Genomic DNA, 27,858 nt, shown 5'->3' with positions numbered 1-27,858 from the left:
GAATGTGGGGTTGTGCCCTCTTTTATTTAGTACGTGTAGTCCAGTTTCTTGTATGATGTTAACTATCCTGCTTTTGTCATCTGTTCCATTGGAGGGCCCACAGGGTGGATCTTGCGTTGATATATGACTGGCGTATGGCAGAATGCAGTGGCTATATTGTGCGTACATCGACGCTATGATCCATGTGTCACCTTTGTATGTAACTTCCATCCCGGCAAGATGCTCTGTACAGAGTTCAATTACCTTAACCGGATGAACCTCATTGTTGAGGATTATGACGGATCCCTTACAGTCCGACCGTCCTGCAATCGTTACCTCGTAGGGACGAAGGTTAGGAATATTCTCTCGTCTAGTATAGAGTTCCTGTATGCACAGTATGTCACATCGTAGTTCACGCAGGACTCGTGGGAGCTCCGAACTAACTAGTGTACTTCTCGTGGCTTTAAGCTGAGCTACTTCCAATTCGGATGTTTTACGTATACGTAACACCTGCTGCCGGTTTGGCTGTAGTTGAAGTAGGTGTTCCCATGAGCCCTAACGTGATCTTTGTGTGGTACTGCACAATGTCACAAAAATATATCATGGAATTTTTCGGATGTGGTAGTAGCACTAACAATATCATATGGTTTGTATTAGCGTTGCCCATGATGGCGACCATTGACAGTCTGATAGCAGTAATACTACTCGAAAATTCTTACAAGAAAGCACAAGCATTGATACTGGTAAGCTAAATATTTTATAGTCAACAATGAGTATTTATTCCTATGCTTGTGCTGTTATACTATGTGCTCACCATTCACGTACTTCGCTTGTTGAAAGCTATTTTTTTGTTAGTGTGACGTGTTCGAGGTACGTCATGTTGCACGTTGTAATCCTTAACGATTTCGGGCAGAGGCGATGGACATAGAAGTTGTGGCACAGGACTGTCAAACCATACAGATATCCCATTCTCACATGAAAACACAACGGGTTCTACTTCAAGTATACCTATTTTTTAAATAAAATTTCAGCCGTCAGGGAAGCGTACGTTTCCACGAAGGAACGGAAGATCTTGTAAATCGGAATGATTTGTGGCTTAGGCGTGGCTACTTCACGAGGAAAAGAGTGGCAGAGTTTTCGGCTATGACTGCATTGGGTCCATCCACTGAGTGAACAATAGAAGACCACAGAAAGAGAAGGATGGATTTTCTTAAAGAAGGTTTCAGTAGCTGGAAAAAACCTAAGAAGTTCAAGGTAATCAAGAGAGTTTTTTTATCGAGAGTCTCTCGCAATTATTCAGCAACTTGTAAACAGACACCTGTGATTGCCCAAGTCGCGCGACATCTGCTGACCGATCAGGAGAAAGCTAGAACTGCTTTACTAGTAATTATCAGTTCCCTCAGGTTCCTGGGTCGAACAGGAAGCCCCCTGAGAGGTCACGAAACGGTCTCTGGGAACCTCATGACAGTTCTCGATGAGAGGAAGAATGATGTGTCATAACTGAAGATATGGCTGAAACGCAGTGGCACTTGGTTGGCGCCAGCGATACAAAACGAAGTACTGGAAATTATGGCTCACATGATCCCGCGAGAAACTGTGCAGCAAGTAAAAAATTTCCCATTTTACGGAATTGTGGCAGATTCAACGACGGATACAGCTAGCCAGGAGCAGTTCACTCTTGCTGTAATTTGTGTTGACCCTGAGACGCTCGAAATAAAAGAACTTTTAGTCCGCCGGACTCCAAGACGCAAATGCTGAACAAGAAGTTTCAAGAAGCTGTGATCCGTCGTGCGATGTACTGGTAACTGTGAAAGACATCTCAAATGTAATTTTGGAATCTGCAAAAAGGAATAACGTTCATGGAGATGATGTACAACCAACTGGTGTCGATGAGACGAATCCAAACCCGAAAGCTTAACGACTGATTCCAATGTGACCTACCCGATGGGTTGAAACAGTAAACTCTTTGACAGTTTTCAGAGCAATCTATGAGCAGGTACAGGAAATAGTGACCGAAATATTGAATGTACCGGGCTCGGCTCGAAAAGTTTGAAAGTATTTCTTATATAGCAGTAGCAACTGAAGCGTTTGAACTCTGTGAGGAACTGGCCATATCCATACAGAATCCCAATTTTAATGCAGCTGGAGTGAAACATTCTGTAGAGGTTATAAAAGTAGCTCTTGCGAATCTTAGGACTGCGGAAGCATTTGATATGCTGTCAGTGAAATCCAACGATTATTCTAAAAACCTACGTACGAAAGATCCAAATATCTCACGGCCAAGAAATATACCAGCGAAATTGCAACACACAGAAACACAGTCAGTTCCCAAACAGTTGTCTCAAGAACGAAAATTTAGGAAAAATTTGTTTGAAATTCTTGATCTCCTTCTGAATGAGGTTCAACCAAGAGGATCTAAAGCGATATTCCGTTTTGAAGAGGTACTTATTACGTCCTCCCAAACACATCCTCTATCTAATGACGTTTGGAAGAATTGCTTGGGGTACATACAACAGGCTATAACCTGGACAGGCTTCATGCACAGCTGGAAATACTACGAACCATTACGGCTAGTATATAACCATGTAATGTATCCTCTATTGTAAGGAAACTTATTGCTGATCCTGGTAGGGTTGTAGAACTGTTTCAGGAAGTTATTCGCCTCATCATTCTGATTCTGACAGTTCCAGTATCATCAGTATCTTCTGAGAGGCCATTCAGCACCTTGAGACGACTTAAGGCTTGCCTCAGATCAACAATGACTCAGTCGAGACTCACTCATGTACTCCTTCTCCATGTTGATCAAGGTAGGGCTGGAAAAATTAATCTTATGGATCCCGAACTGTCGAAAAGAAAACTATATTTGGAAATTGTACGTAAGATTTTTTTACTCTAAATAAAAAAAATAAATACTTTCTTCTTTTTCAAACAAATTGTGTTTTCTTTTTTTTCCAGGAAGATGTGATACACAATGTTTGCAAAATTGTAACAACAACAAAAGGTTTCTCTCTGACAATTGATATTTCAGTCTACAGTAAATATGAACTCCTTTTTATAAATGGTCTCAAAACAAAGTAGGACCAATGTCTTCACAGATAAATGATATATTTTTAAAAATTAAAGCACACAATTGTTTCAAGAGCAATACCTATAAAAATGGGTCCATATTAGTATTAATGAATTGTTTCTCTCTACAGAGCAACATAGCACTGATTACCTAACACGCTTTCTCACACTATCGGTATGCATGTATTCTTAACGGCTTTCCTGAAAGACGAAATCAGTAAATGAATTTGCTTGCTCCTCCCACCCCTACCCCTTCTAAAGAAATAGTTGGTACGCCACTGTCTGTAATTCGATTTAGTGCCTCTTCATTAGTTACATTAGCATTCTTCTGTAGCACCACATTGCAAGACTTTCTATTCTCTTCTTGTCTGAAACGCTCGTTGCCCATGTTCCGCTTCCGTACAAGGCTACCATCCAGACAAATACGTCCAGGAAATATGTCCTAATGCTCAAATTTATATGAGATCTAAACAAATTCCACTTTTTCAGAAATGATTTTCTTCTTATAGTCACTCTGCATTTTACATCCTCCCTACTTTGGCCATCATCAATTATTTTGCTTCCCAGATAGCAAAACTCATCTATTACTTTTAGTGTCTCATTTCCTAATCATTTCCCTTAGCATCGTCTTATTTAATCTCACATCATTACGCTTGTTTTACTTCTGCTGTTCTTCAGCTTACAACAGTTTCTCAAGACATTATCCATTCCATACAAATGCTCTTCGAATTCCTTTGCCACCTGACAGAATTACAATATGTCATCGGCAAGTTTTTATTTTTTCTCCCTTGACTTTATTTCATTTTCCTAGGCAGACAGAGATAGGAACCAACAATTAAGAAACAAACAAACAATGAAGGAAGGAAGAAAAATAGGAAAGAGACAGTAAGAAAGAAACTAAAGAAAGGAGGAAAAAAGGAAGGAAAGGAAAAAGAAAGAAGTGAGGAAGGAAAGAAAAGAGAAATAAGTAAGGATCTAATGAAGTAAGGAAGTAAAGAAAACAAGAAATAAGAATGGAAGAAGGAAAGCAAGCAAACAAAAAAGTAAGGAAATAAAGCAAAGAGGAAGGAAGAAAATAAAGAAAGCAGGAAGGAAGGAAGGCAAGTGAGACTGCAATGTCCTACCATTGTAGGCGGAACACTGACGTCACAGGAGCAGCATGAAAATGGAATCTGCCATGTCTTTGTCTGAAGAACCATACTGGCACTCGAAAAGGTTTTAGGAAAGTAAACAAAAACCAAGGTCTGAATGGTGGAACAATTATTTTGAATCCCACTCGTACCGAACAACAGTTCGCTATAAATTACTATACAGCGTCACCCGTTGACCGTATTGGAGGTCTCAGTGTGACTTACTTCAGTTTCACGCGACAAATGGAAAAAAATAAGAGTAGAAGAACCATGGCTACCGTCTACATTAGAACTGAAATCACACCGTAACTTGGAACCAAATACAAAGCTAATAATGGGCCAAGACCTAATCCAGGCCCTGGCGGACTATGTACGAGATAAAGAGAGGTTTCTACTTGCTTTCCCAGTTACGTACTTTGTTCGAAGTGTATAATCAGATCTTTATCACAGTGCAAACTGTTTGTAGAGGGCATTGACGTGCTTCAGAGAACACAAGCAACACTATCAACATAGTTCACCTGTTTCTACACAACCGATAAACACTCTCAGCATAGAGTGACCTCTAGTCCCTTAACATTTCTTTAATCTGTTTCACTTTTTCGCGATATTACCATACTGCTATTTATCAGTTCGACCTCCTTTCCACAATACATCTTCGTACAACGGATACCTTCACACCTGAAACACCATAAATTGATTATTTTGTTATCTTTTGTTGATGTATTTACATCAGTTAGGAACAAGTTCGAACGAAACATTTTACTTTAAAATCAGTATCACATATTTCCACTATTTCCATGTGGAACTCGTCATTAATATGAGAGACAATCAACTGCATCTTTTTTTACTGTTGTTTCAGTATATCTGTGCGTAATGGCATATCTTCATAAGTAAAAAGTAAGGAAGCAATAACTCAGTTTTACAGGAATGGCATAGACGTATATTTATTATTTATTTATTTATTTGTCACCATGCAATCCTCTACTTGCTATGTCAAACTAAGCTACCACATAAAAAAAGAAAAGTGTACTGTAATTTTATAATACAGGCTTGGTTTATTACATAAACTGCAGAATAATAGGAAAGGCATTAACAACCGTCCATAGGCGTACTACAGGAGTGACGCTGGAATTCGAGTTAAAATGCATTGAGGAAACCACAGAAAACTAATATCAGAACGACCGGAGAAAGCGTTAAATTCTGCGCACCAGAACCGAAGGTTAAGTTTTCGTTGCTACCCTGCACGATGTAATTTGTCCCTACGATTAAATATAAACATGTTTCAACCCTTGCATTCATTGATCCCAACAAGAGAAAGAACCGTAAGGGATGTGGAACAACTCAAGGTATAAGTTATTAAAAGACAGGGAAATCATAGAAACTTGATCTACATTCTGTATTAACAACAAGCTGCGACTTAGTGCGAACGCCATCTAAATTTAATCAGGTACGTTACAAAAAAGCTGCTGCCTCCTCAGTTGTTTTTCCCCCTTGCGCGAACACACAGTGTGTCCCAGTTTCTTTAGACGTCGGCCATGAAAGATGTAAGTCGTGGAATATGTTCACAGAATCACTGTATTTATTGAAAATAGCCCCCCCCCCCCGCCCCCCACCACCCGAATCAAAACACAACTCAAATGGTTACAGAAGTGTTTTAAAACAGTTACTGCAGACCTTTTTTGGAGTTTCATCTAGGCAGTAAAATTTTCTTGGATGTCCTTAATTTAGTCATAAGTGTGTCCTTTCATTCCAGCTTCAGTCTGGGGAGCAAGTAGAAGTCGTCTGGGACCAAATCCGGCTAATACGATGTTTGATCCGGGACTGTGATCTATTTGGTGGCCAATAACTTGTGCATAATCTTCGCTTTGTGGACTGTGGTGTCGTCATGGAGGAGCAACTACACACCTGCCTCTCGGTATTAAGATCGAATTCGACGAATTCTCGTCCACAAACACTGGAAGACTTAAAAAACTGTTCCGATGCCATTTTCCGACGAGTGTCACACACATACTATTATACACTACTGGCCATTAAAATTGGTACACCAAGAAGAAATGCAGATGATAGACGGGTATTCATTGGACAAATATATTATACTAGAAGTGATATGTATTACATTTTCAGGCAATCTGGGTGCATAGATCCTGAGAAATCAGTGCCCAGAACTACCACCTATGGCCGTAATAGTTCTAGGCACTACAGTCTGGAACCGCGCGACCGCTGCGGTCGCAGGTTCGAATCCTGCCTCGGGCAAGGATGTGTGTGATGTCCTTAGGTTAGTCAGGTTTAAGTAGATCTAAGTTCTAGGGGACTGATGACCTCAGCAGTTAAGTCCCATAGAGCTCAGAGCCATTTGAACCATTTCTGGCCGTAATAACGGCCTTGATACGCCTGGGCATTGAGTCAAACAGAGCTTGGATGGCGTCTACAGGTACAGCTGCCCATGCACCTTCAACACGATACCACAGTTCATCAAGAGTAGTGACCGGCGTATTGTGACGAGCCAATTGCTCGGCCACCATTGACCAGACGTTATCAGTTGGTGAGAGATCTGGAGAATGTACTGGCCAGGGCAGCAGTCTAACATTTTATGTATCCAGAAAGGCCCGTACAGGAACTGCAACATGCGGTCGTGCATTATTCTGCTGAAATGTAGGGTTTCGCAGGGATCGAATGAAGGGTAGAGCCACGGGTCGTAACACATCTGAAATGTAACGTCCACTGTTCATACTGCCGTCAATGCGAACAAGAGGTGACCGAGACGTGTAACCAATGGCACCCCATACTACCACGCCGGGTGATACGCCAGTATGGCGATGATGAATACACGCTTCCAATGTGCGTTCACCGCGATGTTGCCAAACACGAATGCGACCATCATAATGCTGTAAACAGAACCTTGATTCATCCGAAAAAATGACGTTTTGTCATTCGTGCGCCCAGGTTCGTCGTTGAGTACACCATCGCAGGCGCTCCTGTCTGTGATGCAGTGTCAAGGGTAACCGCAGCCATGGTCGCCGAGCTGATAGTCCATGCTGCGGCAAACGTCGTCGAACTGTTCGTGCAGATGGTTGTCGTATTGCAAGCGTCCCCATCTGTTGACTCAGGGATCGAGACGTGGCTGCACGATCCGTTACAGCCATGCGGATAAGATGCCTGTCATCTCGACTGCTAGTGATACGAGGCCGTTGGGATCCAGCACGGCGTTCCGTATTACCCTCCTGAACCCACCGATTCCACATTCTGCTAACAGTCACTGGATCTCGACCACCGCGAGCAGCAATGTCGCGATACGATAAACCGCAAGCGCGATAGGCTACAATCCGACCTTTATCACAGTCGGAAACGTGATGATACGCATTTCTCCTCTTTACACGAGGCATCACAACAACGTTTCACCAGGCAACGCCGGTCAACTGCTGTTTGTGTATGAGAAATCGGTTGGAAACTTTCCTCATGTCAGCACGTTGTAGGTGTCGCCACCGGCGCCAACCTTGCGAGAATGCTCTGAAAAGCTAATCATTTGCATATCACAGCATCTTCTTCGTGCCGGTTGAATTTCGCGTCTGTAGCACATCATCTTCGTGGTGTAGCAATTTTAATGGCCAGTAGTGTATTTGCGGCCAGGATGGCCACTGCAGCTTTCTGTACGACTGTTTTGGAAACTTCAGGGATCGTAACGCCGCAACTCGCCACGAGATAGCATTGCAGAACTGGGGCAAAAGGTGTAAGTCATATGCTCATGTAACTGCTTTTATGATGAATTGAACTAACGTGGTTCTTTATATGCTAATGTTAAACTATGTCTCATGAACGTACATGTGCATAGGAATATTATTTTCTTCTACGTATACTACGCAATACTATGGCCGCCAAAGGCAGACAGAGCAGCTAACAGTGGCAGCCAAGGGTAAAAACCCAAAATGAATGGAATTAATTTACTGCGAACAGGCTGAAAATCGGCACACCATTTGGTCTGTCCCTTTTCATAATTGTCCACTTTTTACCATTGTTCTAGTGCACGATCAGGTCGTAAAGTAGGAAAGTACACAGGTACGAATATCAGACAAAGTTATTAGATTGATTTTCTCGCACACAGTGGTCGGTCATACTGCTTTGCATTTTTCAGTTAACGCTCCAGATAACTTGATGCTGCCAACTTCTCCTTCTAAATCTGGAAGCGAGCCATGAGCTTTGTGGACACTGAGGACGGGATAATGGGAAGGCTCATGGTGGTTCAGTGGAAGTGACTCCATAGCGTCGCTTTGGGAACTGCAGCACAGAAAGTGGGCCAGTGACCGAGGCCTGGACTGGCACTGTATCTCGAGATCACGTCACAGCAGGGCGGTCAACAGAAGAGTTGGAAAAGCATATGCACCCTTTTGCTGCTTCGGATCGCGTTCAAATTTCGGCGAATGGCTTTAAGCGGTCCGCAGTGGTTGCACCCTGTACACGAGAACAAAAACTGCGGTCGCGCAGCACTCCAAAAGGGTTCTATCACGTTCGGTGGACTCGCAGCCCCACAATGTCCTAAGAAAAGGGTTGAAACACCCGAGGGTGTCAGCATTGTCAAAGGTTGTGAAGAACACTTTTCTGTTGCTCATCCCACAGGGAACTGCTGTTTTCGACGGCGAAAAGTGTGGTAATTAACGCCCCAAGGAAAAAGGTGGTTCCATTGATGCCCTTCATGTCACCCCTTAGCCTTTTCGTGTCGATTCTGACCGGCGGTCTGTCTGAAAGATTTTCCTCGGCCACTCATAAGAAAACGGCGTGACTTCAACGCTCGGTGTCACCGCTCTCACCTCCATCGCAGAGACGTCAAAACAAGGAGTGAAATGTAAAAGGGGCGCGTGACGAAGTTCTCATCGTGTGAAATGTCCACGCATTGGGCAGAATTGTGGTGCAATTTTGCCCTTATGTGACATCATTAAACACACCTGGCCATTAAAATTGCTACACCAAAAAGATGATGTGCTACAGACGCGAAATTTAACCGACAGGAAAAAGATGCTGTGATATGCAAATGATTAGCTTTTCAGAGCATTCACACAAGGTTGGCGCCGGTGGCGACACCTACAACGTGCTGACATGAGGAAAGTTTCCAACCGATTTCTCATACACAAACAGCATTTGACCGGCGTTGCCTGGTGAAACGTTGTTGTCATCTCTCGTGTAAGGAGGAGAAATGCGTACCATCACGTTTCCGACTTTGATAATGGTCGGATTGTAGCCTATAGCGATTGCGGTTTATCGTATCGCGACATTGCTGCTCGCGTTAGTCGGATGCAATGACTGTTAGCAGAATATGGAATCGGTGGGTTCAGAAGGGTAATACGGAACGCCGTGCTGGATCCTAACGGCCTCGTATCACTAGCAGTCGAGATGACAGGCATCTTATCCGCATGGCTGTAACGGATCGTGGAGCCACGTCTCGATCCCTGAGTCAACAGATGGGGACGTTTGAAAGACAACAACCATCTGGACGAACAGTTCGACGATGTTTGCAGCAGCATGGACTATCAGCTCGGAGACCATGGCTGCGGTTACCCTTGACACTTCATCACAGACAGGAGCGCCTGCGATGGTGTACTCAACGACGAAACTGAGTGGATAAATGGCAAAACTTCATTTTTTCTGATGAATCCAGGTTCTGTTTACAGCATCATCAGGGTCGCATCCATGTTTGGCGACCTCGTGGTGAACGCACATTGGAAGCGTGTATTCGTCATCGCCATACTGGCGTATCACCCGGCGTGACGGTATGGGGTGCCGTTGGTTACACGTCTCGGTCACCTCTTGTTCGCATCGACGGGTGAACAGTGGACATTACATTTCAGATGTGTTACGACCCGTGGCTCTACCCTTCATTCGATCCCTGCGAAATCCTACATTTCAGCCGGATAATGCATGACCTCATGTTGCAGGTCCTGTACGGGCCTTTCTGGATACAGAAAATGTTAGACTGATGCCCTTGGCAGCACGTTCTCCAGATCTCTAATCAATTGAAAACGTCTGGTCAATGGTGGCCGAGTAACTGGCTCGTCACAATACGCCAGTCACTACTCATGATGAACTGTGGTATCGTGTTGAAGCTGCATGGGCAGCTGTACCTGTACACATCATCCAAGCTCTGTATGACTCAATGCCCAGGCGTATCAAGGCCATTATTACGACCAGAGGTGGTTGTTCTGGGTACTGATTTCTCAGGATCTAAGCACCCAAAATGCGTGAAAAATGTAATCACATGTCAGTTCTAGTATAATATATTTGTCCAATGAATACCCGTTGATCATCTGCATTTCTTCTTGGTGTAGCAATTTTAATGAGCAGTAGTGTAGCACACGTGAACTTTTGAGAAGTGTCCATTTTTTCTCATGTATCGACACCCTGCTGTTTGAAGCGTTGCCTGAGTGAGGTCGCAGCGCGCCACTCGTCGCACCTTTACAGAGGACGGTTGTAAGGCACTGTTGAATCCATTTTCAAACTTATGTATGGCAAAGGAGGACTATTACGGGATTTCGAAAAACTGATCCTTTAATTTTGCTACACGCTGTAGCTAAATCAATATTCACTGCCCTGTAGCAATCCGACTGCTTTGGGAATACTCCCAACTCCGATCCCTGGCGTGGACAACGCGCACTGCAGACAATCACTACACTGTCACAAAATTGTTTCTACCATATCCTCTATTAGCAACAAAGGATCACATCTACATTCACTATATGGTTACTCTGCTATTCACATATACCTGGTAGAGGGTTCGTGGAACCAGTGTCAAGCTATTTCTCTACCATTCCACTCTCTAACAGCGCGCGGGAAATCCGCACACTTAAATCTTTCCGTGCAAGCTCTGATCTCTCGCACTTTATCAAGATCATTTCTCCATATGTGGGTGGGCGTCAACGGAATATTTTCTGCTCTCAGAGGAGAAAGCTTGTGATTGAAATTTCGAAAAGATTTCGCAGCAACGAAAAACGTCTTTGTTTTAATGATTCCCGCCCCAACTCGCTTATCATATCCCTGACACTCTATCAACTACTTCCCTGTAATATAAAACGAGCTGCCCTTCTTTGGACTTTTCCGACGTCCTTCGTCAGTCCTATCTGATGCGGATTCCACATCGCACAGCAATATTCCAAAAGAGGGCTGACAAGCGTTGTGTAAGCAGTCTCTTTAGTATACCTATTACATTTTCTAAGTGTTCTGTCAATAAAACGCAGGCTTTGATTTGCGTTTCCACAGAATTACCTATGTCATAGTTCCATTTTAAGTTGTTCGTAATTGTTATTGCTAGGTATTTAGTTGAATTTACAACCCTTAGACTTTTCTGATTTATCGTGTAACCGAAGCTTAGAGGATTCCTGTTAGTACTCATGTGGATGATTTCATACTTTTCATTATTTAGAGTCAACCGCCACTTTTCGCACGATGCAAATGTCTTGTCTAAATCATTTCGCAGTTGGTTTTGACCACCTGATGACTTTACAAGACGGTAAATGACAGCATCATCTGCCGACAATCTAAGATGTCTGCTCAGATTGCCTCTAAATCATTTATGAAGATCAGCGCCTGTAACACTTCTCTTTTACTCGATGACTTTTCTGTAGTTACTACGAACTGTGACCTTTGTGGCAGGAAATCAACAATCCAAGTATACTACAGAGGCATGCAATTTGATTAGAAGCCGCTTGTGAGGAACAGTATCAAACGCGAGTACAACGCCAGTTGTGTTTCACAATAACAATATTTTCTAAATCCGTGTTGTCTATTTCTCAGTAAATCGTTTTCGAGGTAGATCATAACGTTCAAACAAAGTACTCGTATATCTTCCAAAATCCTTCTGCAAGTCGCTTTTAGTGATGCAGTTCTGTAATTTGGCGAATTATTCCTATTTTCTTGCTGGGGAATTGGCGTGACTTGTCCAACTTTCCATTCTTTAGGTACAGATCTTCGATAAGGGGGCAGTTGAAGTCAAAAAGATAAGAACACACACAAGAGCTCCGCACTTAGATTTCCACAGGAGCAAAATGGAGTTCACTGTCTTGAAGTAACCCTAGCCAAGCCCTTTTATTCACTGAATAACACCTACAGGTATCTACCGCCTATAGCTACAGAGTCCGTATACGCTCACTAAATAGCAACACCGGACTTGAAAAAGGGCAGTTAACTAAGCTGATCCCTGCGCCCGCGCATGGGAACACAGCTCCAAAGACTTTCTAAACATTCCACACAGAGAGAAAAACTTTATGGGCCCCCAGCTACCGACTCCCGAAATACACTCCTCCGCCCCAGTGGGGTAACGACTTTTACACCCCATTGCGGCTGCCAGTCGATTCCTCGGTTTCATCTCCTCCAAACTGCTCCACCAAATCATTTAAAATGCAGACGTTTGGGTAGATCAGATGAAGCGAGAACGATACAACAAGCAGACTAGAACAGGTGCAGAGGATATTCGTTGCCAAAAGTACAACGTATGCACTTCGACTGGCCATTTCCTGTTGACGCTCAGAGTGCTACCGACACTTTTCAGTTTTTCTTCAGAGTGTTACGAAATAGCATCCATTCTGTGGAAACCACTGGCCTTAGAAAATCGCCTTTAGCAAGATTAAGAGACGACCGGCTCTGTATCTCCAGCCTGGAGAACAGCGCCCGTCCCGCGGATTGCGAAAAACCGGTGCTGTCGTTCACAATAGTGACCAGCACTAGTCGACGAGCACCGCCCGGAAATGATGGGCTGCAGGCTGTCTTAGAACGAGTCCCGATTTAACGAACGCCGTTGAGATGGCAGCGTAAGTATCAGCCGCTACGACAGCGACCCCAATTCTAGCAGCATACGTTGCACTGTTTAACCGAAGGGGCAACGAAGGAAATTAAAGGTACAGAAGTAGGATTAAATAGTAGGTGAAGGGATGTCAACCATAAGATTCGCTGTTGACCCTACTATCCTATGTGAAGAAAGAACGAATTACATGACACGTTAAATGTGACTGATACCTAAAGAGCGCACAATGTGGACTGAGATTAAAACAAAGTAGTGAAGGGATTCTGCTACCTTGACAGGCAGAATAATGGGTGACGGATGAGGTGAGGACGATACGACAAGTAGACTAGAACAGGTGCAGAGGATATTCGTTGCCAAAAGAATTATGCTGACGGCAGAAGTAGGTCTTGAGAAGTAAATTTCAGAGAACGTACATCTGGAGCACAGCAATGTATGGAAATGAATCAGCGGCTTTGGAAAAAAACGAAAAATAAGAGAATCCAACAACTTGAGATGTGTTATTGCATAAGGAGGATGGTAAGTCTCCAATACAATAGTAAATGAGGAGACTCTCCACTTAATCGGCAGAAAGAAATTCATGGAAAAATACTAATTAAAACAGAGAAAATATGAAAATGCAGCAAATGAAGTAGGTAAGAGAGAATACAGGCGTCGAAAAAATGATACTGATATAAAGCACAAAATGCCACAGCAGGAATAGCTGCAGGAGAAATGCAAGGCTCCAAAGGCATGCATAACTACAGGAAAGATGTACAACGCCGATAGGAAAATAAAGACAAGACAACTGGCTGCATGAGTATTACTTCTGATAGTTAGCCAGTACTAAGAAGAGAAAGCTGAAACGTGCAAGAAACACATGGACAGATCATACAAGAAAAACAAACTTGAAGCTAACATCACAGAAGACGAAGAGGTAGTAAAAGAACATGACACAAGAGGTATGGTACTGCGAGAAGAATTTGACAGAGCACTGATAGACCTAAATCGAAGCAAGGCCCCAGCAGCAGACGACATTCCCTCACAATTATTGAGATCCTTGAAGGAGCCAGCCATGACAAATATGTTCCACATGGTACGCACGATGAATGAGATAGGCGAATTACCCTCAGATTCAAGAAGAATGTAATAATTCAAGTTCCAAAAAAAATAGGTGCAGACCGGTTTGAATATTACCTAATTATCAGTTTAAAGAATCATGATTGCAAAATACTGACCCGAATTATTCACATGCGAATGAAAAACCTTGGAATTAGACTTCGGGAAAGATCAGATTGGGCTCCTGGGATATGTAGGAAAACGCTAGGCGATATTGACGCCATGGCTTACCTTAGAAGACAGATTAAAGAAATGCAAACGCACATTTACAGCTCTTGTAGATTTAGAGAAAGCTTTTGACAGTGCTGACTAGGATAATGTCTTAAAAAACTTTGAAGGTGGCAGATATAAACTGCAGAGAGCAAAAGGTCATTTAAAACTTGTGCAGAAAGCAGAGCGCGGTTGTAAGAGTCGAAGGACATAAAGGGGAAACAGTGGTTAAGAAGGGAGTGAGACAGGGTTGTAGCCTATCCCTCATGTGATTCAACCCGTACTTTGAACAAGCACTAAAGGAAATGGCTTTAAATATAGCTGTGCGAGATGGATAGTGTCTTGAAACGAATTTTTTTCAAGTGATCATCATAAAAAAATAGCACTAATGAAATGTAGTTTCATCAAATCAAGAAACGCTGCATAAATTAGATTAGGAAATAAGACAATAACAACAGCAAATGAGTTTTGCAATTTAAGCAAAAAAAAAAAAAAAATAACGATGGTCGAAGAAGAAAAACGTTTCCATAAACAAGAAATTTGCTAACGTCGAATATAAATGTGTTATGAAGCCTTTTGTGAAGGTATTGGTGAGGAGTGTGGCTTTGCTTGGAAATGAAAGTGAACGATAAACAGTTCAACTAAGATGACAATAGAAGCTTTTGGGAATGTGATTCTACAGAAGAATGATGGAGATTGTGTGGGCAGATCGAGTAAATAATGAGAAGGTAGTGAATCGAAATGGAGAGAAATGAAATTTATTGCGTAACGTGACTGAAAACAGAGAAGTTTTGCGAGTAAAAGGTGTGCCGGCCGAGGTGGCCGAGCGGTTCTTGGCGTTTCAGTCTGGAACCGCGCGACCGCTACGGTCGCAGGCTCGAATCCTGCCTCGGGCATGGATGTGTGTGATGTCCTTAGGTTAGTTAGGTTTAAGTAGTTCTAAGTTCTACGGGACTGATGACCTCAACTGTTAAGTCCCATAGTGCCCAGAGCCATTTTAGTAAAATGTGTCAGACGAGATGAAGGCCCAAACAGATGTAGGTTGCAGTAGTTACGTAGAGTTAAAAAGGCCTGTACAGGATAGACCAGCATCAAGTGTTGTATCAATCCAGTCTTCGGACTGAAGACCGCAACAATTGCCAACAACTGGAAGAAGAGATACGATGATAGAAACGTTAACCTAGCGAGGAATAGCTACCATGGTACAACAGAGTTTCATAGGGAGCAAAAACTGTGTGGGAAGAGAGAGATTAGAATATAGCTGATAAAAATTGAAGACACTGACTGGGTGTAGCAGGTTCTTTGAAATGTCTAAATTGGTACCACGGGGAAATGGTTTAGGCCACAGTAAATCAGTTAGCAGTCTGATGACAGAAAATATTGTCGGGAAGTATAATGGACAAATGCGCAGGACGATGGTTTATGGCACCACTGGATAAAACATTCCATATCGACACCTACGCAGTACGGCCAATCCGAACAACCAGTGTTCCTTCATAGATGTGTTTGCTTCCGATGCACTGCCGTTTCCTTTCGTGGAACTCCACGAGCCGCGCTTTAGCAGGACGAAGAGCGGCCGCAAGCGGTGTGGAACGCGAAAGCTTTCTTGGAATAATGACGGGTACCACTACTTCCGCGGACTTTACCTTTCCTTAACACGCGGCGCAACGAACATGGCTGGGATGCCACGATGCGATTCATCAAAGGAACCGTCCCGGCAACTACCTGAAGTGATTTTGGTAAATTGTAGGAAGCCTCAATCTGGATGGCCGAACGCACATTTGAACTGTCGTCCTCCCGAATACGAGAGTGGTTTCTTACCCGTACGCGGCACCTCAACTTCATTCAGCCTAATCCACCGAACTGCTTTTCAACCGAGTGCCTTTCTTCTTCCTTATATCCTCAAAGTGACGACATGTCTCCAGACCTTTCGAATAACGTGTTATACCATTGTGGCTCGACATACATTTTGACTACTTTGACCGATATGCTCCTACACCATTACAGTAGAACGTTACTGAACGCCTTATTTAACAGTTTTAAGCTTCTCGAAAGAACATAAACAGATACTATTGATGACCGTGCAGCTTCTGTAGAATAAATGATAATTAATTAATTAATTGAAACCCTCAGCTGCCGACAAGTGGTGTTGATGGGGACAGCTGAAAATGTGTGCCCCGACAGGGACTCGAACCCAGGATCTCCTGCTTACATGGCAGACGCATCCATCTGAACCACCGAGGACAAAAATGAATAGCGCGCCTGCAGGGACTTATCCCTTGCACGCTTCCCGTGAGACCCACATTCCCAACTGTCCACAATCTACATATGTAATGTATCTAATAGATATTTCCCCATCCACTCACCACTCGCGCACACTTAACTCCTACCGTCTGCAAACCTGTTCTTGCTATAACTAGAGAATCGTCGGAAACTATGTAATCCTACCCGTTTTCAGATCAAAACAATGCGAAATACTGTCATTGAAGCTAAAAGAATCTAAAGATCCAAGCCGATTTACCATTTTAAGGAACTTCATTTCCCAATCAAGGTTTTGCTACCAATAACAACAAACGAGGCTCAAGGACAGAAAGTGAGAGAAAGAGAGAGAGAGAGAGAGAGAGAGAGAGAGAGAGAGAGAGAGAGTGAGAGGGGGGGGGGGGGTGAGGGAAGGAGACTACGATGTATATCCAGTTCCTGCACATATTTAGCAACTCGAAGCATTGCCGGATTCGCTAGTAACATATAAGAATATAAAAAAAGTACGTAAAAAGTTGTTGATAAAAACTGAGTAAATTAACAAAAAATCAAATGATACTAAAAAGCACTCTGATCTTTGGTATTTACGTAAGTCAATTTCGAAATTGGTAAAAATCCTGACAAGGCAAACTACGTACCTTCTAATAACAACCACCGCACTGAATGTCTGCAGGTGGCCTGTTTCGCTGGTTTCCAGCGTCAGCATACCGGTTTTCACCTTCAGTGATTTACGGAAATGACGTAAATTCTGAATCCGGATCGCAGGATCCCCGGCCTTCTGTATACGAGTCCCGAGTTCTACCGCAACGCCACTTGGTTCTGTGTGTTTCTTACAAGGTGGTATAATTATTACCCTCGTTAGCGACTGTGTCGCTGCGTTTTCTAGATGCTTAAGTATGGAGAAGGTAATCCGAATGCCACAATATGATTAAGTTCACGAGTGTGAAACATTCCAAGCCGCAAAGGGTTTTAAGTTCTACGCTAAACTGCAGATCCTGTCTTAACATTTAGTGTGAACAAGATCACGGATTAGAGGAGTCCTTGCCAAATAAATAACTATGATATTCAAGCTAAGATTCTAGGTAATACCTAGATTACGTTTCTGCTCTTCTAGTATTTCGTTTCTGCTCTTTTAGTATCTAGGTGTGATAATATACCACTCCAGTGACATTTGTAACTCATTCCTGGAGAGCTTTCCTTACAATATTTTTGTGCAACTTTATGAAGTAATGTCAGTTCGGATTCTGCTAAATGCTGCTGTTAATATGAGCTAACCGACTTTGAGAAATTTGACAAGTGTCGATAAACTGTATCATGTCTCATTGTCAGAGACTAATTATCCCGTTAGAGGTAACCAGGCGTTTTGAATAGGAATGGGTCAACTATGGACATGCATGTTCTTGCTTATGAAATGGAGAATGCAACGGCGGAGGATCCAACTTGGAATACCAATTTGGCAGTGTGTACAAAGAACTAGATTTATACGAGGGTCAACATATACTTTTAAAGCATTTATCTGTCTCATACTCTACAACGGTGTAAGACGAATCAAGTCAGCGATACTGGGCGGGGAGGATTAGGAGGTGGTATTGAAAAGTTCCCGAACTTTGAATTTTGCGCGCAAACGATTACGAGTACAGTGGAATACCAACATGTTATCTTTCCATATATCCTTCTTGAATCAATCTCGCAAAGTGCCTGCGAGCCGCGTGATTTGGTTAGCGGTTGGTGAGCATATTTCCGTTGTCGTTATTTCCGCGAGTTTGGGGTTTGCTATGCCTGACCTGAAGCAGCAGAGTGTATGTATAAAATTTAAAGCAAAACTTCGTAAAACCGCTGCAGAAACGCATCGAGTGACGACAGAAGGGCATCCAGCCAGCGTGTAATATTACCGATGCCAGATTCGGTAATAACCACGCTGATCCCTTTTACAAGGGCATACTGAAAAGTAACGCTTCCGAATTTTTTATATGAAAACTCTAAAAGCCTTATAAATAAAACAAACGTTATTAACACCCTACGTCTTTATTCTTCACGTTTGCACAGTTGCAGCGCTCTGTCGCTGGCGGACTCCGAATTGTAGCGCCTAACATAGCGGTGTCTAACGTAAATACGTCGGTGCTTGAGGAACAGCTTGTTGTAATGGCGTCTCGAACTCAAAGTTAGTTCAGATCATAGGCACCGCCCCCTTCGTCCTGACAACGCACACGAGCGCTGCAACAACCCGACACCTTGGGTTCACCGTCATCGATCGTTCTCCCTACAGTTCCAACTTGGCCCCAACCGATTGTCATCTGTTCCCAAAATTTTAAAGAATACCTTCGAGGACTTTGATAGTGACATAGCATAGCGCTGGAAGCAGAGGTGAGGTTGTGGCTTGGCCAAACATTATAGAGTGACGGTATCAACAAACGGAAACGTGTTCGTCGCTGGCATAACTGTTTAGAAATAAATATGCAGACGTGAAGAATAAAGATGTAGAATATTAAGGACATTCGTTTAGTTTTCACATAAGAAATTCGGAGGCATTACAATTCAAGGTGCCCTCTTACGGACGGGACAAACACAAAATAAGCAGAAGTTAAAAGCTGTGGAACACAATCAAGAAGAAATATTTTTATAAAGTATAGTGTTATATGCAACATAGTAGCTTTGGAATGGGGTGTTATAGAAGAATTTGGAAGATTAATTGGTAGATCAGATAACTTATCATGAGGTACAGAATCGCACTGGGGAGAAAAGAGATTAATGATATGAACTGACTGCAGAAAAGGGTAGGCTAACTGGACACATCTTGAGTCATTTAAAAATAATTTCCGGAATGAATTTGGCAAACAATCCACTACACTGTGGAAAAGACAATTCCCCACAATATCCTTTCTTCCAAGAGTCTGCAAATGCATTTTGGGAACAGCCAGTTTTGCTGCTTCCCAACTGGTATCTTGCTCACGTACCTCACTCCTTAAGATTTCTTAACTCGCGTCCCAATAAAAGGCTGGAAATCCAGAAAATGTCCAGCATGCTGAGACGAGAACTGTCACACAGGCAGTATTAACAGAAGAGGAAATGAAAAGAAGAAGAACAACGCATTTCGTAAAAGGTTCACTTTTAGGGAGTTCCTCATCAAAGAACAGTCACAGGAAGTGACCACTTCGGGAAAATCAGAAATTAAGAGTTCGCGTAGTCATTCTTTCGAAGCAACATCCGTGCGTGGAACAGGAAAAGGGGACAAATAACAGTGATATCCTCTTGCGGGCTACACTGAGTCCACAGGACAGCGGTCGGTCTGCCACGTGCCTCCGCCAGACCAATTACCATAGGTCAACACGGCCGGCGCTCCGCTCCTGTGGCAGCCACAGCAGATGGACTCTGAGGGCGCAGCTGGCACCTGCAGAGTGCTTCCTGTCCACTGCCGAGGGAAGGAGCCCCGCAACTTCTCCGCGTAGGTCGCACGCGCGATTAATGTGAACAGACCAACTGGGGGCTGCCATGTTTGACTTGTCGCGGTACTGTATGGCGTCCAAGCAAGCACTGTTCAGAGGGTCCACAAACTGTCTCGTAACTGCAGCACCGGAACTCTACACTCCTTACGGTGACAGACGACTCCTGACAGCTAGCAGCGCTGTTGCCAACCTTCAACTGCGAAGTGCAACGGCGGCCGCCACACTGAATGAATGGACAGACATGGTTGCACTGCGGCAACACAGCGCCGACATGAGAAAACTCAGCGCCCTATGCGAATTACTTTAGCGGTGCCCCATTAAAAAAATATCGCAACAATATAAAACATCAACGTAAAATCATGGAGCATCTTTCATATTCAAATACCTACACACAAACACAAACACACACACACACACACACACACACACACACACACTGTGTAAACATACTTTCCCATTAAAAATCTGCAGACACCCAAGACACATCACACACTTTTATGAAAGTTACTTTTTTAACCGTTTTTTCATTCTGTTTTTGAAAAAACAAATTAACTCTGAGCACTATGGGACTTAACTTCTGAGGTCATCAGTCCCCTAAAACGTAGAACTACGTAAACCTAACTAACCTAAGGACATCACACACATCCATGCCCGAGGCAGGATTCGAACCTGCGACCGTAGCGGTAGTGCGGTTCCAGACTGTAGCACCTAGAACCGCTCGGCCATCTCGGCCGGCTGCTTTTGAAAAAGTTCTGATTCGTAGTTTACAATGAGTGATATCATTATAAGCTTCATCATACGTATCGTGTATTAGAGTCACGTAAATTTCATTTTTCTTACCTTGGCTTTTGCGAAATCGGAGACGATCTCGTTTAAATCAATTATTTCAGCTATCGACAACGTTGCCAAACCCACGAGTCTTTCTTGAGTCACTTTAGAACGCACATTTTTTTTTTTTTTTTTTTTTAGTTTTAATTTGGAGAAGCTGCGCTCAACCTTGGTCACAGATACAAGACGTGTAATTAATACTCTTACCGCAGTAACTAAATTAGGTACACAGTCTATAAGCCCATTTTTACAAATATAATTCAGATCTTCCTGTGGCGTTGAGTTGTTGGGTACTCTTCGAGCAATGGTTTGTAATTCACTGCATAGATCAGTTGAGTTGCATCAATATCTCTTGAGTCATTGTGAGTTAGAGACTCTTCCAAATTTATGCGTTCTTCAAGAACAACTTTTAAGGTTTTATTTTGCATATCATGAATGTTGCAGGAACAGTCAAAAACACGATTTACATTTTTAATCAGATTATACCTCTCATCCACTGAATTTATTGCGGTATCCAACACTGCAGAATAAAAGTTATTTTTCAACGGATTTTGCTCGTCACGGATAGGTTGATCATCTGTTTCGTAACCAGACTGCCTTTTCTTGTACCTTAGAAGGACTGGCTACATTTTTGATAGCAATGATGCGGAAATGTTAGCTTCTTCTGAAATTTATCTTCTTTCTACCAGCATTTTGTCAAATCCCAGATCACTTCTACAGCTAAAGGCTTTTGTTTTTAGCAGAGCATTTGTAACAGCTGACAATGAACGCACTTCAAACGCCGCGATAGCATCACGGACACATTTATTGCTCCAAGACGACAGGTTTCAACAGTCTTATTCTGCCATTATCTGATCATCTGGAACATGGGATAAAATTGCCACGTTACATTACATTAAGTCAATGCACAAAAATCACGTCTTGATAAAAGTCCGGTCGATAAAATATACAAAGTTGGCAAAATGCATACAAATAGTAATAAAAAGCACACCGTTAAAATCCTCGTACCGTCCACGCAAGCTGACGGCAAACATGATTCACTCAAGTTTACCGTATGCGAACAGATTGACCAGTTCGTTTGGATATTTTTTTCCAGATAATGAATCCGAATCTCCTTGCTAGAAAATTTTCTCAGGTGTTCTTGCACAACAGCATCAAATAATACCAGGTATTCAACTATTTTTTATGAATGAAATGATAATTAAATCAAGACCCTAATCTGTCAGCTCGCTCTATTCATCCACGAGACTCAGAGGGCCACAGACACGGGTTCCCAGGTAGATGCCGTGTTTCTTGACTTCCGCAAGGCGTTAGATACAGTTGCCCACAGTCGTTTAATGAACAAAGTAAGAGCATATGCACTATCAGACCAATTGTGTGATTGGGTTTAAGAGTTCCTAGATACCAGAACACAGCATGTCATTCTCAATGGATAGAAGTCTTCCGAAGTAAGAGTGATTTCAGGTGTGCCGCAGCGGAGTGTCGTAGGACCGTTGCTATTCACAATATACATAAATGACCTTGTGGATAACATCGGAAGTTCACTGAGGCTTTTTCGGACGATGCTGTAGTATATCGAGAGGTTGTAACAATGGAAAATTGCACTGAAATGCAGGAGGATCTGCAGCGAACTGACGCATGGTACAGGGAATGGCAGTTGCATCTCAATGTAGACAAGTGTAATGTGCTGCGAATACATAGAAAGAAAGAGCCCTTATCATTTAGCTACAATATAGCAGGTCAGCAACTGGAAGCAGTTAATTCCATAAATTATCTGGGAGTAGGCATCAGGAGTGATTTAAAATGGAATGATGGTATAAAGTTGATCGTTGGTAAAGCAGATGCCAGTCTGAGATTCATTGGATGAATCCTAAGGAAATTCAGTCCGAAAGCAAAGGAAGTAGGTTATAGTACACTTGTTCGCCCACTGCCTGAATACTGCTCAGCAGTGTGGGATCCGTACCAGATAGGGTTGATAGAAGAGAGAGAAGATCCAACGGAGAGCAGCGCGCTTCGTTACAGGATCATTTAGTAATCGTGAAAGCGTTACGGAGAGCGAAAAGACCATGAGGATAAAATCAGAGAGATTAGAGCCCACACCGAGGCATACCGACAATCTTTCTTTCCACGAACAATACGAGACTAGAATAGAAGGGAGAACCGATAGAGGTACTCAAGGTACCCTCCGCCACACACCGTCAGGTGGCTTGCGGAGTATGGATGTAGATGCAGATGTAGATATACGTCAACGGGGACAGTTGAAAATGTGTGCCCCGACCGGGACTCGAACCCGGGATCTCCTGCTTACATGGCAGACGCTCTATCCATCTGAGCCACCGAGGGCACAGGGGATAGTGCGACCGCAGAGATTTATCCCTTGCACGCTCCCCGTGAGACCTACATTCCCAACTTAATGTCCACACACTACATTCGTAGTGCACCTGCCCATTACACTCATTACTCGCGGCAGACATTCGTGCCGAGTCCCGTAAGAGTTCGGGGAATGCGTGTGCATCCAGTACAGAAGAAGAAGGTCAATGGCCGGTTACCCTTAACTATATGAAGATGGTATCTGGTATCTGGTATCTGTTATTTCGGACATGTCCGAAAGAACAGACACCATCTTCGTATATTTTTTATGAAGGCTCCAATTTCATGTATTTTGTTACGTGTTCCTCGAAAAGGGTTAAGTTGACTTTGTAGAACTGTCACCAGTGCCATTAGCCTCTCGAGAACCTGCCGCCAGTATTTTTTCATCTCTTAGTAAACGCACGTTTTCCTCATGCGTGGTTGATTTATCTCCAATCAAACATTCTTCTCCTTCCATTCCTGGCTAGCTCCCAAATGATTATCTTTCCTCGTGAGTTGATAGTGCTGTAGATATACACTGAAGAGCCAAAGAAACTGGTACACCTGCCTATTATCTTGTAGGGCCCCCGCGAGCACGCACAAGTGCCGCACGTGGAATAGACTCGACTAATGTCTGAAGCAGTTCTGGAGGGAACTGATACCATGAATCCTGCAGGGCTGTTCATGCGTCCGCACGAGTGCGAGGGGGTGGAGATCTCTTCTGAACAGCACGTTGCAAGGCATTCTAGATATGCTCAATAATGTTCATGTCTGGGGAGTATGGTGGCCAGCGGGAGTAGGAAGGTAGCCCCTCTGTAGCAATTCTGGACGTATGGGGTGTCGCATTGTCGTGCTGGAATTGCCGAAGCCCGTCGGAAGCACAACAGACGTGAATGGATGCAGGTGATCACATGATGCTTACGTACATGTCACCTGTCAGAGTCGTATCTTGATGTATCAGGGGTCCCATATCAGCCCAGATGCACACGCACGACACCATTACAGAGCCTCCACCAGCTTGAACAGTCCTCTGCTGGCATGCAGGATCCATAGATTCACGAGGTTGTGTCCATACCCGTACACGTCCATCCCCTCGATACAATTTGAAATGAGACTCGTCCGACCAGGCGACGTGTTTCAAGTCATCAACATTCCAATGTCGGTGTTGACGGGTCCAGGAGAGGTTAAAACTTTGTGTCGTGCCGCCATCAAGGACCACGAGTGGACGTTCGGCTCCGAATGCCCGTATCGATGATGCTTCATTGAATGATTCGCACGCTGACACTTGCTGATGGCCCAGCACTGAAATCTGCAGCAATTTGCGGAAGGTTTGCACTTCTGTCGCGTTGAACGATTCTCTTTGGTCTTCGGTGGTCCAGTTCCTGCAGGATCTTTTTTTCGGCCGCAACGATGTCGGAGATTTGATGCTTTACCTGATTCGTGATATTCACGGTACATTCGCGAAATGGTCGTACGGGAAAATCCCCAGTTCATCGCTACCTCGGAAATGCTGTGTCCCATCGCTCGTGCGCCAACTATATCATCAAGTTCAAACTCACTTAAATCTTGATAACCTGTTATTGTAGCAGCAGTAACCCACGTAACTACTGCGCCAGACCCATGTCTTACATAGGCGCTGCCGACCGCAGCGCCGTATTCTGCCTGTTTACATTTCTCTGTATTTGAATACGCATGCCTATGCCAGTTTCTTTGGAGCTTCAGTGTATTTTCCCAGTCGTTCACCCCTGTGGTACATAAAGAGGATGTGCTATTTTTAGAAAACAGCTTACAAAAAAAGTAGAATTCTGCATATCTTGAAACTGAATAGCTTACAAAAAAAAAAAAAAAAAAGCAGAATTCTGCATATCTTGAAACTGAATAGGGTATCCCGGACGAGATACAATTTCACCATTAAGTAGGTTGCTTTTATAGTATGGTGTAGAAAACTTTCTTCTGTTGTTCTCTAGTGGAAAGTTGACAATTTTTACTTGGTGTGGGCCAAGTTCAACAAGAAGTGAGGGCAGAAGCTATTACTGAGGCACCAATGACGAAGAATTGTTCGCTTTATACTATTATTTTTAGATACAGAAAAATCTTACGAATGATGTTTGATTTGTGCAAAATTCATAATCACAGAAAAGTTCTTGTAATTCGACTATAAAATAAAAAGGTTGAAAATTTAAACTTTCCGCCGACGTGAATCGCTGGTTCTGCCTTCCATTTAGAAGTACCCCAGGTTGCAGGGCAGCGTAGCTGAAATTTATGGAGTTCAGAAACATTTTTATTCTTACACGTGCTCTTTCGCTGTTTTTCGGGGTATTTTCTGTTTCGGGAAACAAAGGAGGATTCTCAGCAGTAAACTTTACTACATGAGGATTGTTTGCTTCATCTAACACATGATCACCTGTACTTTTCTCGCTTTCGGTTGCTGAGGATTTAGACGAAGATACTTCTAAAATTAACCTGCTTGATTCGCTAATGACAATTCTTTCTCTAGTTCCCTCTTATGAAATTCTGCTCCGGATAAGTTTTTTTTCTCTCGTCTGCTATGTCTCATCAATTAACCAAATCTTAAACGACAAATCAATTATGTAGATATCAATAAAATTTCAGGCCACTTCAAATTTTCATCCTTCTTATGTTTACAGGGAAACTAATGTATTGGGTGTACTCAAAAATAATTTTTCCCACTGTTCTTTAACACACGGCCATTTAAACGCAACCACATTTAATTTAAAGTCCATGTACATGTATCAGTAAAGCTAGTTTGGGGCATTACGGCCACGGGGGCACGGAGGTGAGAGGAGGCGGTTTCTTTGTCAGTGCCGTCAACTTACTCACGGCTCAAAAATGAGCTGGGTGCAATTTGACTTCGTGAAAGAGCGTTGTGGAAATGCTATTGAACAAATCTGGTGCCCATTTCATTGTGAAATTAAAGTAATTGTCAATAACACTGTCACACATTGTACGACAGCATATGTTGGCGTAAGTCAAGCTTATCATTTGCAACAATAACCGATAATTCATCCTTCCAGGAATTTTCTGAAACGGAAATATTTCTTTGTCTCAGCCAATGGCGATGCACTGGCTCATAGTCCTGTTTATTGATGCAGGTGTTACGCAACAAAGCCCACCACTGTCTTTTTCTCTTTCAACGGAAGTTACCTTGCAGCGACAAGGAAGAGAAGCGTGACGTCAAACTTCGCCGAGCATTTCCATTACCCTGCCCAACATATCTCTTACTACCTGACGCCATTCTCTGGCGTCTGGCAACACCGCATCAGACCTCAGCGAACCGCCAAGCGCAGTAGGAACGAAGGAAGGAAGGAAATTTCCTGTTATACGACCCGCCGAAGGCTCTTATCAAAAGAGACGGAATAGTCAGTCACAAAGTAATTTCAATTGGAATATAGATTAAAATCATTCTATACTAAGATAAAAAAATATTTTTTTACAAATTTTTTTCTTAGCTCTAGAAATGAATTCGATGAAAGTTTTCAACCTAACGTAATTTTGTTTAAATAACCATCAGGTTTAATTAAAAATAGTTATCCTAAATCGTGAGAGGTAGTGTTACTTGAAAATATATTGATCGTTTTTCATTTTTAAATTGTATGAATAAGCTCTAATTTTTCCTCCATTAACAAATGATTTCTTGTGCTAACATTTTGGTTGCCACAGTATTTTTTTTATTACTCTTCAAACAAAGTTTCACCTTTGCCAAAACATTTTTATCAGGATAAAATAAAGTAAATTCAGTTAGGTCAACTTGAGACAATGATATCAGTTATTTCTTTTGTACCCTGCGCTTCCTCCCCTTTATATTGGTGTCGGCTTGTCTTGTACTTGGGGGATTTTGGTACTCTGTTGGCCGTATACTCTTCCTGACGCCACCAAACCTCCATCCTCCCCCAGAGAATGTCGTCTGATTAGTGTACTTTCTCGTTACCATTTTACAGTGTTAATTATCTGTGCGCTGGGAATCTGAGGTGCAACTACTTAACTAACCCACCATTTGCCTAGTTGGATGCGGCAAACCACCTTAAAACTACGCCCAGGTTGACCGTTACTGCAGCCCTGTTCGTTACGACACGAGATGGGCTCGAAATTATGCTGATAAGCCACCCAGTATCAAGGTTCAAAATTGGGTCAAATGGCTCTGAGCACTATGGGACTTAACATCTGAGGTCATCAGTCTCCTAGACTTAGAACTACTTAAACCTAACCAACCTAAGGACATCACACACATCCATGCCCCAGGCAGGATTCGAACCTTCGACCGTAGCAGCAGCGCGGTTCCGGACTGAAACGCCTAGAACCGGTAGACCACAATGGCCGCCCAGTATCAAGGAAGTAACCGCTTAGCGCGCCCGGCTATCCCTCCGGGTAATGGTATTAATAGCTACATATCATTATTTTATTTTGACGCATCTACGACACAGATCCATTTCACCGTCTCTCAGATTTTCGTAAAACCCAAATTTGAAATATATTGGTACTTGCCTAGCTGTATGAACTGAAGTATTTACAGCGCTACAGAATATTTTGTTTATATAAAAGGCAGGGGATGAATTAAAATTAAACACGACATGTGCATTCGCTGGTCTAGGGGTAGCGTCTTTGAATAATAATCAAAACGTCCGCGGTCTTGGATTCGAACCGCGCCACAGCTTAAATAGTAAATAAAATCATCAACAATGGCACACTAAGACTGCTG

At 43.0% G+C, this 27,858-nt stretch overlaps 1 protein-coding gene and 1 non-coding gene across 3 annotated transcripts in view; both read right to left on the bottom strand.

Annotated features, from left to right (window-relative positions):
- LOC124612615 (UDP-glycosyltransferase UGT5-like) overlaps positions 1-27,858 on the bottom strand; it is a 327,618-nt gene that overhangs the window by 276,840 nt on the left and 22,920 nt on the right. The window lies entirely within an intron of this gene.
- Trnat-ugu lies at positions 23,062-23,136 on the bottom strand. Its single transcript has one exon. It is a non-coding gene; the product is annotated as a tRNA-Thr (tRNA).

Source organism: Schistocerca americana, chromosome 4 (genome assembly GCF_021461395.2).
Source record: "Schistocerca americana isolate TAMUIC-IGC-003095 chromosome 4, iqSchAmer2.1, whole genome shotgun sequence".
In the NCBI taxonomy this organism is placed as follows: Eukaryota; Metazoa; Arthropoda; class Insecta; order Orthoptera; family Acrididae; genus Schistocerca; species Schistocerca americana.
This window is presented reverse-complemented; position numbering and strand designations above follow the sequence as displayed.